A 13320-nucleotide genomic window follows, 5' to 3' on the forward strand; every position below is an offset into this window, starting at 1 on the left:
AGATTCCAATAAATTTGGGGCATTTGTGCTTCCGGTTCCCAAGACATCAATTTCGGAACCCATTCCCGCCATTATCGCATCGGCAGCAGTACTGTCATCCAGATGCGATTGTCTGTGTATCTCGTCACTGGTATTCATAGTGGAAAATTTTTCGTATTTCCGCATTGACTAATAGTAACAGTAAAATATGGTAACACTGACTTTGAATGATAATAAAATGAAGCTGGACAACATACTGAGGTTTTAACACTATGTGCAGGTGCAATATAATTATTAAGCAAGGACAAGATGGCAGCATGAAGGGCTAAGCAAAACATTAGAAAGATGAGTGTACCATCTTGTGACAGCACAGAACAATGACAGACATGTTTGACAAACTTTTAACAATGGAAGCCAACATTAAAATATAAGTTAACACCAATGATGTAGTTAACAGAACAAATGCCAAAATATGAAATACTGAACATGCATTTAAAGTTGCCAAACATGTACAACAGAGTGAGAATAATGATACCGCTTACCTTTTTACAGATGTGAAGCACAGCGTCGTAGTTTCGTAAGTCCAGGATTGTACAATAGTTCCTCTTTCACTGGCCATTCGATCAATTTACCATCAATGTCCCATTACTTTCAGATACAGCAGTTCTCCGTAACAGGTTGGCCGATGTAAGATAGACCATGAAATATAGAACAAAATATATATAAATACAACAGTAATGATGTCTGGCCCACTGTTGGGCGCCAGAATGACACAGTTACTAGCCTCAAAGGGGAATCAAAAATGTAAATTAGCATTTAAAATTAATGAAGAAGGAGGGAAGTGACATTAGATAGTGGTTGTGCGCGTTTCCTCGGCTGCAATACAGATGGCACAGAGTGATGAAACTGCAACACTCCGCGCCGAGTTTGGTGTGAAGCAGCTATTATAAATTAAAATGAAAAACATGCACCATCAATAATTTGAATGAAGCTAGGCTTGTGTCTGACTGGTGTAGGTCGCACAACGACGTCACTATTAGTGGACAGTGGGGCGAATCATTTTTTGCGTCACTCGCGTGGAAACTGCAGCAAGATGCAAATGAAATGATCGGCGCACCGATCTCAGGGACATGGTGTGATATACATGGTTTGGAATTAATAACTGAACACGAGAAGTGTTTGGCCATAATATGTCCACTAACAATGGGTCGTCAGTACCTCTTTTCCAAGCATGATCCTCTGAAAAATGTAAATCATCAAATATTAATAACAAAGTGAGATGGAGGGTAGAAATTTAGAACTGAAATACATTGTAAGGTTAATCTTGACTATAAGCACTTAAGGAACATTTTAACACAGATTCATACAGAGTGTCATGACAATGCGTCAATACCTAATCAGAGAAGGAACAGAACCGAACAAAAACCAGCAGACGGTAGACAAAAGAATTTGATATAAAAATGACTAATTAAATTAAACAGAAGTTGTACAGCAGCAGATACATTGATAAGTACACAAAGATGAAACTGTAAGACTGGATGTAATGTTGAATCTTAGACCCTGTCAATGTCGGAAACAATTTTAAAAGCAAAGTTAATACTAATAATTAAAAAGTATTTGTCCCATATCCTCCAATGCATGTGTCTTGTCAGTGTACTCAAGTGTGGTTGGAAGCATGTTTCTGTTGTGTAGAGACTTTGTTTGTGAGCGTTCGCTTCCCTCTTCATGTTTGGAAATCTTATTTATTGATTCTTCATGTAATTTCATATTTTGTGTTTTTAATTTCGTATTGTGTAAATACTGTGTAAGAGAGTTGTGTAGTATGAATGCATTGTATTGTTGTGTCTGTGTTGAGTTGAGATATTTGAAGTGTGTTTGTTGAATAACATTAATGTTGTATTTCGTAGACATATTTCTTCATGTGCGGTGGCCTTCTCTCTGGATTCTTCATGTCATTTATCTGAGTAGTGTGAAAAATGAGTGTAATTGGGTTTATAGTTTCATGTGTAAACTGATGAAAAGTTGTGTTCTGATCTGTTTGTGTGAGTGGGTTTGTTGTATAGAATATATAGTGTTTTGTAGAGATATAGTTCTTCATGAGACAAAATCTTCTTTCTGCATTCTTCATGTAGTGTTAATGTAAGTGGTTGATATGTGGAGGGTAAGTGTTGAATAGGTGTTGTATTACAGTTATCTGTAGTGAAATATATGGGTATGTATGGAGGATATGTGGTATGGCTGGTTCTGCCATTTTTACATCGTACATAGAGTTCTCTATGTATCTGGTGACATAGAGTTGGATTTATTCTGCGATTGTACTTTCTCGTTAATTAACAGCTTGCACATTTGTTTCTGGAAACATGGTAACAATGTATTTTCTCCACATAGAGAGTTTTCTGTCACACTTGTAAACTGACATAATAGGAATTCATATGTTTACGTTTATTAGATATTTTTCCCATTTTCATTTGTATCCTAATATATGCCATAATTGTATACATCATAAATGGTAATCCGTTTCAATACCGAGGTGTCCGATACTTTAATCCATCCATGGGCATAGCATATAATGAGCTGTATTAGTCATGTTTTATTAGTAATATCTTTTCATCTGGTTCAGTTATTACTTATTAATCGCAGTATGCAACTGCATTTGTCAGATACGCTCTAGATAAGTTCATGTTCGCTCATTTAGAGAACTGTCAGTGGTAGGTGTAATCACCTAATATGTATCAATTTAACGATGCAGCTAATGGCTTTGTAGGTCTCTGTGACCGTCACATATCCTCCATGCCATGTTTGGTGTCAGTGTGCTGAAGTGTGTTTGGGTGCTTGTTTGTGTTGTATATAGTCATTGCTTGTGAAAGTTCACCTTCTCTCTTCATCTTTGGAAATCTTCTTTCTTGATTCTTCATGTAATTTCATTTTTGGTGTTTTTATTTTGTAATGTGTAAATACTGTGTTGTGTCTGTGTCCAGTTGCGAAATTTGAAGTGTGTTTGATGATTAGTATTAATGTTGTATTTTGGAGGCATATTTCTTCATGTGCGGTTCTCTTCTCTCTTGATTCTTCTAGTCATTTGTGTGAGTAGTGTGTAAAATGAGTGTAATTGGATTTATAGTTTCATATGTAGAGTGATGTAAAGTTGTGTTCTGATCTGTTTGTGTGAGTAGAATTGTTGTATAGAGTATACAGTGTTTTATAGAGACATATTTCTTCTTTCTGCATTCTTCATGTAGTGTTAAGGTAATTGGTTAGATATGTGGGGTGTGAGTGTTGAACAGGTGTTGTATTACAGTTATCTGTAGAGAAATATACGAGTATGTATGGAGGATATGTGGTATAGATGGTTATGCCATTTTTACATCATACATTGAGTTCTCTATGTATCTGGTGACGTCGAGTTGGACTTATTCTGTGATTGAACTTTCTCGAGAATTAACAGCTTGCACATTTGTTTCTGGACACATGGTAACAATGTATTTTTACATCATGCCATTTTTACATCATACATTGAGTTCTCTATGTATCTGGTGACGTCGAGTTGGACTTATTCTGTGATTGAACTTTCTCGAGAATTAACAGCTTGCACATTTGTTCTGGACACATGGTAACAATGTATTTTCTCCACATAGAGAGTTTTCTGTCACACTTGTATACTGACATAAAAGGAATTCAGATGTTTAGGTTCATTAGGTATTTTTCCCATTTTCATTTGTGTGAGTAGAATTGTTGTATAGAGTATATAGTGTTTTATAGAGACATATTTCTTCTTTCTGCATTCTTCATGTAAAAGAAACATCCGTTTCAATACCGAGGTGTCCGATATTTTAATCCATCCATTAACTTAGCATATACTGAGTTATATTACTCATGTTTTATTAGTAATATCTTTTTCATCTGGCTCAGATATTTACTTTATTAATTGCAGTACGCAATTGCATATGTCAGTTACTCTCTAGATAAATTCATGTTTGCTCATTTAGAGAACAGTCAGTGGTAGGTATCATCATCTAATATGTATCAATTATACAATGCAGCTAATGGCTTTGTAGGTCTCAGTGACCGTCACATATCCTCCATTGCGTGTTTTGTGTCAGTGCACTGATGTGCGTTTGGATGCTTGTTTGTGTTGTATAGAGTTTTTGCTTGTGAAAGTTCATCTTCTCTCTTCATGTTTGGAAATCTTCTTTCATGATTCTTCATGTAATTTCATTTTTGGTGTTTTTAATTTTGTAATGTGTAAATACTCTGTTGTTGTGTCTGTGTCCAGTTGCGAAATTTGAAATGTGTTTGATGATTAGTATTAATGTAGTATTTCGGAGCCATATTTCTTCACCTGGGGTTCTCTTCTCTCTTGATTCGTCATGAGATTTGTCTGAGTATTGTGTAAAATGAGTGTAATTGGGTTTATAGTTACATATGTAGAGTGATGTAATCTTTTGTTCTGATCTGTTAGTGTGAGTGGAATTGTTGTGTAGAGTATATAGTGTTTTGTAGAGACATATTTCTTCATGAGACAAAATCTTCTTTCTGCATTCTTCATGTAGTGTTAATGTAAGTGGTTTGATATGTGGTGTGTGAGTGTTGAACAGGTGTTGTATTACAGTTATCTGTAGAGAAATATACGAGTATGTATGGAGGATATGTGGTATAGCTCGTTCTGCCATTTTTACATTGTACAGAGAGTTCTCTATGTATCTGGTGACATAGAGTTGGATTTATTCTGTGAGTGAACTTTCTCGATAATTAACAGCTTGCACATTTGTTTCTGCCAACATGGTAACAATGTATTTTCTCCACATAGAGAGTTTTTTGTCAGACTTGTAAACTGACATAAAGGGAATTCATATGTATACGTGTATTACGTATTTTTCCCATTTTCATTTGTATCCTAATATACGCCATAATTGTATACATCATAAATGGTAATGCGTTTCAATACCGAGGTGTCTGATACTTCAATCCATCCATGAACATTGCATATAATGAGCTATATTAGTCATGTTTTATTAGTAATATGTTTTCATCTGGGTCAGTTATTACTTTATTAATCACAGTATGCTACTGCATTTGTCAGATACTCTCTGGATAAGTTCATGTTCGCTCATTTAGAGAACAGTCAGTGGTAAGTGTCATCACCTAATATGTATCTATTTTACGATGCAGCTAATGGCTTTGTAGGTCTCAGTGACCGTCACATATCCTCCATTGCATGTTTTGTGTCAGTGTACTGATGTGTGTTTAAATGCTTGTTTGTGTTGTATACAGTCTTTGCTTGTGAAAGCTCATCTTCTCTCTTCATGTTTGGAAATCTTCTTTCTTGATTCTTCATGTAATTTCATTTTTGGTGTTTTTAATTTTGTAATGTGTAAATACTGTGTTGTTGTGTCTGTGTCCAGTTGCGAAATTTGAAGTGTGTTTGAAGATTAGTATTAATGTTGTATTTTGGAGGCATATTTCTTCATGTGCGGTTCTCTTCTCTCTTGATTCTTCTAGTCAATTGTGTGAGTAGTGTGTAAAATGAGTGTAATTGGATTTATAGTTTCATATGTAGAGTGATGTAAAGTTGTGTTCTGATCTGTTTGTGTGAGTAGAATTGTTGTATAGAGTATATAGTGTTTTGTAGAGACATATTTCTTCATGAGACAAAATCTTCTTTCTGCATTCTTCATGTAGTGTTAATGTAATTGGTTAGATATGTGGTGTGTGAGTGTTGAACAGGTGTTGTATTACAGTTATCTGTAGAGAAATATACGAGTATGTATGGAGGTTATGTGGTATAGATGGTTCTACCATTTTTACATCATACATTGAGTTCTCTATGTATCTGGTGACGTCGAGTTGGACTTATTCTGTGATTGAATTTTCTCGAGAATTAACAGCTTGGACATTTGTTTCTGGACACATGGTAACAATGTATTTTCTCCACATAGAGAGTTTTTTGTCACACTTGTATACTGACATAAAAGGAATTCAGATGTTGTGTTTATTAGGAATTTTTCCCATTTTCATTTGTATCCTAATATATGCCAGAATTGTAAACGTCATAAATGCTAATCCGATTCAATACCGAGGTGTCCGATACTTTAATCCATCCATGAACTTAGCATATAATGAGCTATATTACTCATCTTTTATTAGTAATATCTTTTTCATCTGGTTCAGATATTTACTTTATTAGTTGCAGTATGCAATTGCATATGTCAGTTACTCTCTAGATAAATTCATGATCGCTCATTTAGAGAACAGTCAGTGGTAGGTATCATCACCTAATATGTATCAATTTTACGATGCAGCTAATGGCTTTGTAGGTCTCAGTGACCGTCACATATCCTCCATTGCGTGTTTTGTGTCAGTGCACTGAAGTGCGTTTGGATGCTTGTTTGTGTTGTATAGAGTTTTTGCTTGTGATAGTTCATCTTCTCTCTTCATGTTTGGAAATCTTCTTTCTTGATTCTTCATGTAATTTCATTTTTGGTGTTTTTAATTTTGTAATGTGTAAATTCTGTGTTGTTGTGTCTGTGTCCAGTTGAGAAATTTGAAGTGTGTTTGATGATTAGTATAAATGTAGTATTTCGGAGCCATATTTCTTCACCTGTGGTTCTCTTTTCTCTTGATTCATCATGTGATTTGTCTGAGTATTGTGTAAAATGAGTGTAATTGGGTTTATAGTCACATATGTAGAGTGATGTAAACTTGTGTTCTGATCTGTTTGTGTGAGTGGAATTGTTGTGTAGAGTATATAGTGTTTTGTAGAGACATATTTCTTCATGAGACAAAATCTTCTTTCTGCATTCTTCATGTAGTGTTAATGTAAGTGGTTTGATATGTGGTGTGTGAGTGTTGAACAGGTGTTGTATTACAGTTATCTGTAGAGAAATATACGAGTATGTATGGAGGATATGTGGTATAGCTGGTTCTGCCATTTTTACATCGTACATAGAGTTCTCTATGTATCTGGTGACATAGAGTTGGATTTATTCTGTGATTGAACGTTCTCGATAATTAACAGCTTGCACATTAGTTTCTGGCAACATGGTAACAATGTATTTTCTCCACATAGAGAGTTTTTTGTCACACTTGTAAACTGACATAAAGGGAATTCATATGTTTACATTTTTTAGGTATTTTTCACATTTTCATTTGTATCCTAATATATGCCATAATTGTATACATCATAAATGTTAATCCGTTTCAATACCGAGGTGTCTGATACTTCAATGCATCCATGAACATAGCATATAATGAGCTATATTAGTCATGTTTTATTAGTAATATCTTTTCATCTGGATCAGTTATTACTTTATTAATCGCAGTATGCTACTGCATTTGTCAGATACTCTCTCGATAAGTTCATGTTCGCTCATTTAGAGAACAGTCAGTGGTAGGTGTCATCACCTAATATGTATGAATTTTATGATGCAGCTAATGGCTTTGTAGGTCTCAGTGACCGTCACATACCCTCTATTGCATGTTTTGTGTCAGTGTACTGAAGTGTGTTTGGATACTTGTTTGTGATGTATACAGTCTTTGCTTGTGAAAGCTCATCTTCTCTCTTCATGTTTGGAAATCTTCTTTCTTGATTCTTCATGTATTTTCATTTTTGGTGTTTTAATTTTGTAATGTGTAAATACTGTGTTGTGTCTGTGTCCAGTTGCGAAATTCGAAGTGTGTTTGATGATTAGTATTAATGTTGTATTTTGGAGGCATATTTCTTCATGTGCGGTTCTATTCTCTCTTGATTGGTCATGTGATTTGTCTGAGTATTGTGTAAAATGAGTGTAATTGGGTTTATAATTACATATGTAGAGTGATGTAAAGTTGTGTTCACAGCTGTTTCTGTGAGTAGAATTGTTGTATAGAGTATATAGTGTTTTGTACTGACATATTTCTTCATGAGACAAAATCTTCTTTCTGCATTCTTCATGTAGTGTTAATGTAATTGGTTAGATATGTGGGGTGTGAGTGTTGAACAGGTGTTTTATTACAGTTATCTGTAGAGAAAATACGAGTATGTATGAAGGATATGTGGTATAGATGGTTCTGCCATTTTTACATCATACATTGAGTTCTCTATGTATGTGCTGACGTCGAGTTGGACTTATTCTGTGATTGAATTTTCTCGAGAATTAACAGCTTGCACATTTGTTTCTGGACACATGGTAACAATGTATTTTCTCCACATAGAGAGTTTTCTGTCACACTTGTATACTGACATAAAAGTAATTCAGATGTTTATGTTTATTAGAAATTTTTCCCATTTTTATTTGTATCCTAATATATGCCAGAATTGTAAACATCATAAATGCTAATCCGATTCAATACCGAGGTGTCCGATACTTTAATCCATCCATGAACTTAGCATATAATGAGCTATATTACTCATCTTTTATTAGTAATATCTTTTTCATCTGGTTCAGATATTTACTTTATTAATTGCAGTATGCAATTGCATATGTCAGTTACTCTCTAGATAAATTCATGATCGCTCATTTAGAGAACAGTCAGTGGTAGGTATCATCACCGAATATGTATCAATTTAACGATGCAGCTAATGGCTTTGTAGGTCTCAGTGACTGTCACATATCCTCCATTGCGTGTTTTGTGTCAGTGCACTGAAGTGCGTTTGGATGCTTGTTTGTGTTGTATAGAGTTTTTGCTTGTGAAAGTTCATCTTCTCTCTTCATGTTTGGAAATCTTCTTTCTTGATTCTTCATGTAATTTCATTTTTGGTGTTTTTAGTTTTGTAATGTGTAAATTCTGTGTAGTTGTGTCTGTGTTCAGTTGAGAAATTTGAAGTGTGTTTGATGATTAGTATTAATGTAGTATTTCGGAGCCGTATTTCTTCACCTGTGGTTCTCTTCTCTCTTGATTGGTCATGTGATTTGTCTGAGTATTGTGTAAAATGAGTGTAATTGGGTTTATAGTTACATATGTAGAGTGATGTAAACTTGTGTTCTGATCTGTTTGTGTGAGTGGAATTGTTGTGTAGAGTATATAGTGTTTTGTAGAGACATATTTCTTCATGAGACAAAATCTTCTTTCTGCATTCTTCATGTAGTGTTAATGTAAGTGGTTTGATATGTGGTGTGTGAGTGTTGAACAGGTGTTGTATTACAGTTATCTGTAGAGAAAATACAAGTATGTATGGAGGATATGTGGTATAGATGATTGCCATTTTTACATCATACATTGAGTCCTCTATGTATCTGCTGACGTCGAGTTGGACTTATTCTGTGATTGAATTTTCTCGAGAATTAACAGCTTGCACATTTGTTTCTGGACACATGGTAACAATGTATTTTCTCCACGTAGAGAGTTTTCTGTCACACTTGTATACTGACATAAAAGGAATTGAGATGTTTAGGTTTATTAGGTATTTTTCCCATTTTCATTTATATCCTAATATATGCCATAATTGTATACATCATAAATGGTAATCCGTTTCAATACCGAGGTGTCTGATACTTCAATCCATCCATGAACATAGCATATAATGGGCTATATTAGTCATGTTTTATTAGTAATATCTTTTCATCTGGATCAGTTATTACTTTATTAATCGCAGTATGCTACTGCATTTGTCAGATACTCTCTCGATAAGTTCATGTTCGCTCATTTAGAGAACGGTCAGTGGTAGGTGTCATCACCTAATATGTATGAATTTTATGATGCAGCTAATGGCTTTGTAGGTCTCAGTGACCGTCACATAACCTGTATTGCATGTTTTGTGTCAGTCTACTGAAGTGTGTTTGGATGCTTGTTTGTGTTGTATACAGTCTTTGCTTGTGAAAGTTCATCTTCTCTCTTCATGTTTGGAAATCTTCTTTCTTGATTCTTCATGTATTTTCATTTTTGGTGTTTTAATTTTGTAATGTGTAAATACTGTGTTGTTGTGTCTGTGTCCAATTGCGAAATTTGAAGTGTGTTTGATGATTAGTATTAATGTTGTATTTTGGAGGCATATTTCTTCATGTGCGGTTCTATTCTCTCTTGATTGGTCATGTGATTTGTCTGAGTATTGTGTAAAATGAGTGTAATTGGGTTTATAATTACATATGTAGAGTGATGTAAACTTGTGTTCTGATCTGTTTGTGTGAGTGGAATTGTTGTGTAGAGTATGTAGTGTTTTGTAGAGACATATTTCTTCATGAGACAAAATCTTCTTTCTGCATTCTTCATGTAATGTTAATGTAAGTGGTTTGATATGTGGTGTGAGAGTGTTGAACAGGTGTTGTATTAGAGTTATCTGTAGAGAAATATACGTGTATGTATGGAGGATATAAGGTATAGCTGGTTCTGCCATTTTTACATCGTACATAAAGTTCTCTATGTATCTGGTGACATAGAGTTGGATTTATTCTGTGATTGAACTTTCTCGATAATTAACAGCTTGCACATTAGTTTCTGGCAACATGGTAACAATGTATTTTCTCCACATAGAGAGTTTTTTGTCACACTTGTAAACTGACATAAAGGGAATTCATATGTTTACGTTTATTAGGTATTTTTCCCATTTTCATTTGTATCCTAATATACGCCATAATTGTATACATCATAAATGGTAATCCATTTCAATACCGAGGTGTCCGATCCTGCAATCCATCCATGAACATAGCATATAATGAGCTATATTAGTCATGTTTAATTAGTAATATCTTTTCATCTGGGTCAGTTATTACTTTATTAATCGCAGTATGCTACTGCATTTGTCATATACTCTCTCGATAAGTTCATGTTCGCTCATTTAGAGAACAGTCTGTGGTAGGTGTCATCACCTAATATGTATGAATTTTATGATGCAGCTAATGGCTTTGTAGGTCTCAGTGACCGTCACATATACTCCATTGCATGTTTTGTCAGTGTACTGAAGTGTGTTTGGATGCTTGTTTGTGTTGTATAGAGTCTTTGATTTTGAAAGTTCATCTTCTCTCTTCATGTTTGGAAATCTTCTTTCTGGATTCATCATGTAATTTCATTTTTGGTGTTTTCAATTTTGTAATGTGTAAATACTGTGTTGTTGTGTCTGTGTCCAATTGCGAAATTTGAAGTGTGTTTGATGATTAGTATTAATGTTGTATTTTGGAGACATATTTCTTCATGTGCGATTCTCTTCTCTCTTGTTTCTTCTAGTCATTTGTGTGAGTAGTGTGTAAAATGAGTGTAATTGGATTTATAGTTTCATATGTAGATTGATGTATGTTGTGTTCACAGCTGTTTCTGTGAGTAGAATTGTTGTATAGAGTATATAGTGTTTTGTAGAGACATATTTCTTCATGAGACAAAATCTTCATTCTGCATTCTTCGTGTAGTGTTAATGTAATTGGTTAGATATGTGGGGTGTGAGATTTGAACAGGTGTTGTATTACAGTTATCTGTAGAGAAATATACGAGTATGTATAGAAGATATGTGATATACATGATTCTGCCATTTTTACATCATACATAGGGTTCTCTCAGTATCTGGAGACATAGAGTTGTATTTATTCTGTGACTGAACGTTCTCGTGAATTAACAGCTTGCACATTTGTTTCTGGACACATGGTAACAATGTATTTTCTCCACATAGAGGGTTTTCTGTCACACTTGTATACTGACATAAAAGGAATTCAGATAGTTAGGTTTATTAGGTATTTTTCCCATTTTCATTTGTATACTAATATATGCCCGAATTGGAATCATCATAAATGCTAATCCGTTTCAATACTGAGGTGTCCGATACTTTAATCCATCCATGAACTTAGCATATAATGAGCTATATTACTCATGTTTTATTAGTATTATCTTTTTCGTCTGATTCAGATATTTACTTTATTAATTGCAGTATGCAATTGCATATGTCAGTTACTCACTAGATAAATTCATGATCGCTCATTTAGAGAACAGTCAGTGGTAGGTATCATCACTGAATATGTATCAATTTTACGATGCAGCTAATGGCTTTGTAGGTCTCAGTGACCGTCACATATCCTCCATTGCGTGTTTTGTGTCAGTGCACTGAAGTGCGTTTGGATGCTTGTTTTTGTTGTATAGAGTTTTTGCTTGTGAAAGTTAATCTTCTCTCTTCATGTTTCTAAATCTTCTTTCTTGATTCTTCATGTAATTTCATTTTTGGTGTTTTTAGTTTTGTAATGTGTAAATTCTGTGTTGTTGTGTCTGTGTTCAGTTGAGAAATTTGAAGTGTGTTTGATGATTAGTATTAATGTAGTATTTCGGAGCCATATTTCTTCACCTGTGGTTCTCTTCTCTCTTGATTGGTCATGTGATTTGTCTGAGTATTGTGTAAAATGAGTGTAATTGGGTTTATAGTAACATATGTAGATTGATGTAAAGTTGTGTTCTGATCTGTTTGTGTGAGCAGAATTGTTGTATAGAGTATATAGTGTTTTGTAGAGACATATTTCTTCATGAGACAAAATCTTCTTTCTGCATTCTTCATGTAGTGTTAATGTAATTGGTTAGATATGTGGGGTGTGAGTGTTGAACAGGTGTTGTATTACAGTTATCTGTAGAGAAAATACGAGTATGTATGGAGGATATGTGGTATAGATGGTTCTGCCATTTTTACATCATACATTGAGTTCTCTATGTATGTGCTGACGTCGAGTTGGACTTATTCTGTGATTGAATTTTCTCGAGAATTAACAGCTTGCACATTTGTTTCTGGACACATGGTAACAATGTATTATCTCCACATAGAGAGTTTTCTGTCATACTTGTATACTGACATAAAAGGAATTCAGATGTTTATGTTTATTAGAAATTTTTCCCATTTTCATTTGTATCCTAATATATGCCAGAATTGTAAACATCATAAATGCTAATCCGATTCAATACCGAGGTGTCCGATACTTTAATCCATCCATGAACTTAGCATATAATGAGCTATATTACTCATCTTTTATTAGTAATATCTTTTTCATCTGGTTCAGATATTTACTTTATTAATTGCAGTATGCAATTGCATATGTCAGTTACTCTCTAGATAAGTTCATGATCGCTCATTTAGAGAACAGTCAGTGGTAGGTATCATCACCGAATATGTATCAATTTTACGATGCAGCTAATGGCTTTGTAGGTCTCAGTGACCGTCACATAACCTGTATTGCATGTTTTGTGTCAGTGTACTGAAGTGTGTTTGGATGCTTGTTTGTGTTGTATGCAGTCTTTGCTTGTGAAATTTCATCTTCTCTCTTCATGTTTGGAAATCTTCTTTCTTGATTCTTCATGTATTTTCATTTTTGGTGTTTTAATTTTGTAATGTGTAAATACTGTGTTGTGTCTGTGTCCAGTTGCGAAATTCGAAGTGTGTTTGATGATTAGTATTAATGTTGTATT

This window comes from Schistocerca cancellata, chromosome 1, assembly GCF_023864275.1.
Source record: "Schistocerca cancellata isolate TAMUIC-IGC-003103 chromosome 1, iqSchCanc2.1, whole genome shotgun sequence".
Lineage (NCBI taxonomy): Eukaryota > Metazoa > Arthropoda > Insecta > Orthoptera > Acrididae > Schistocerca > Schistocerca cancellata.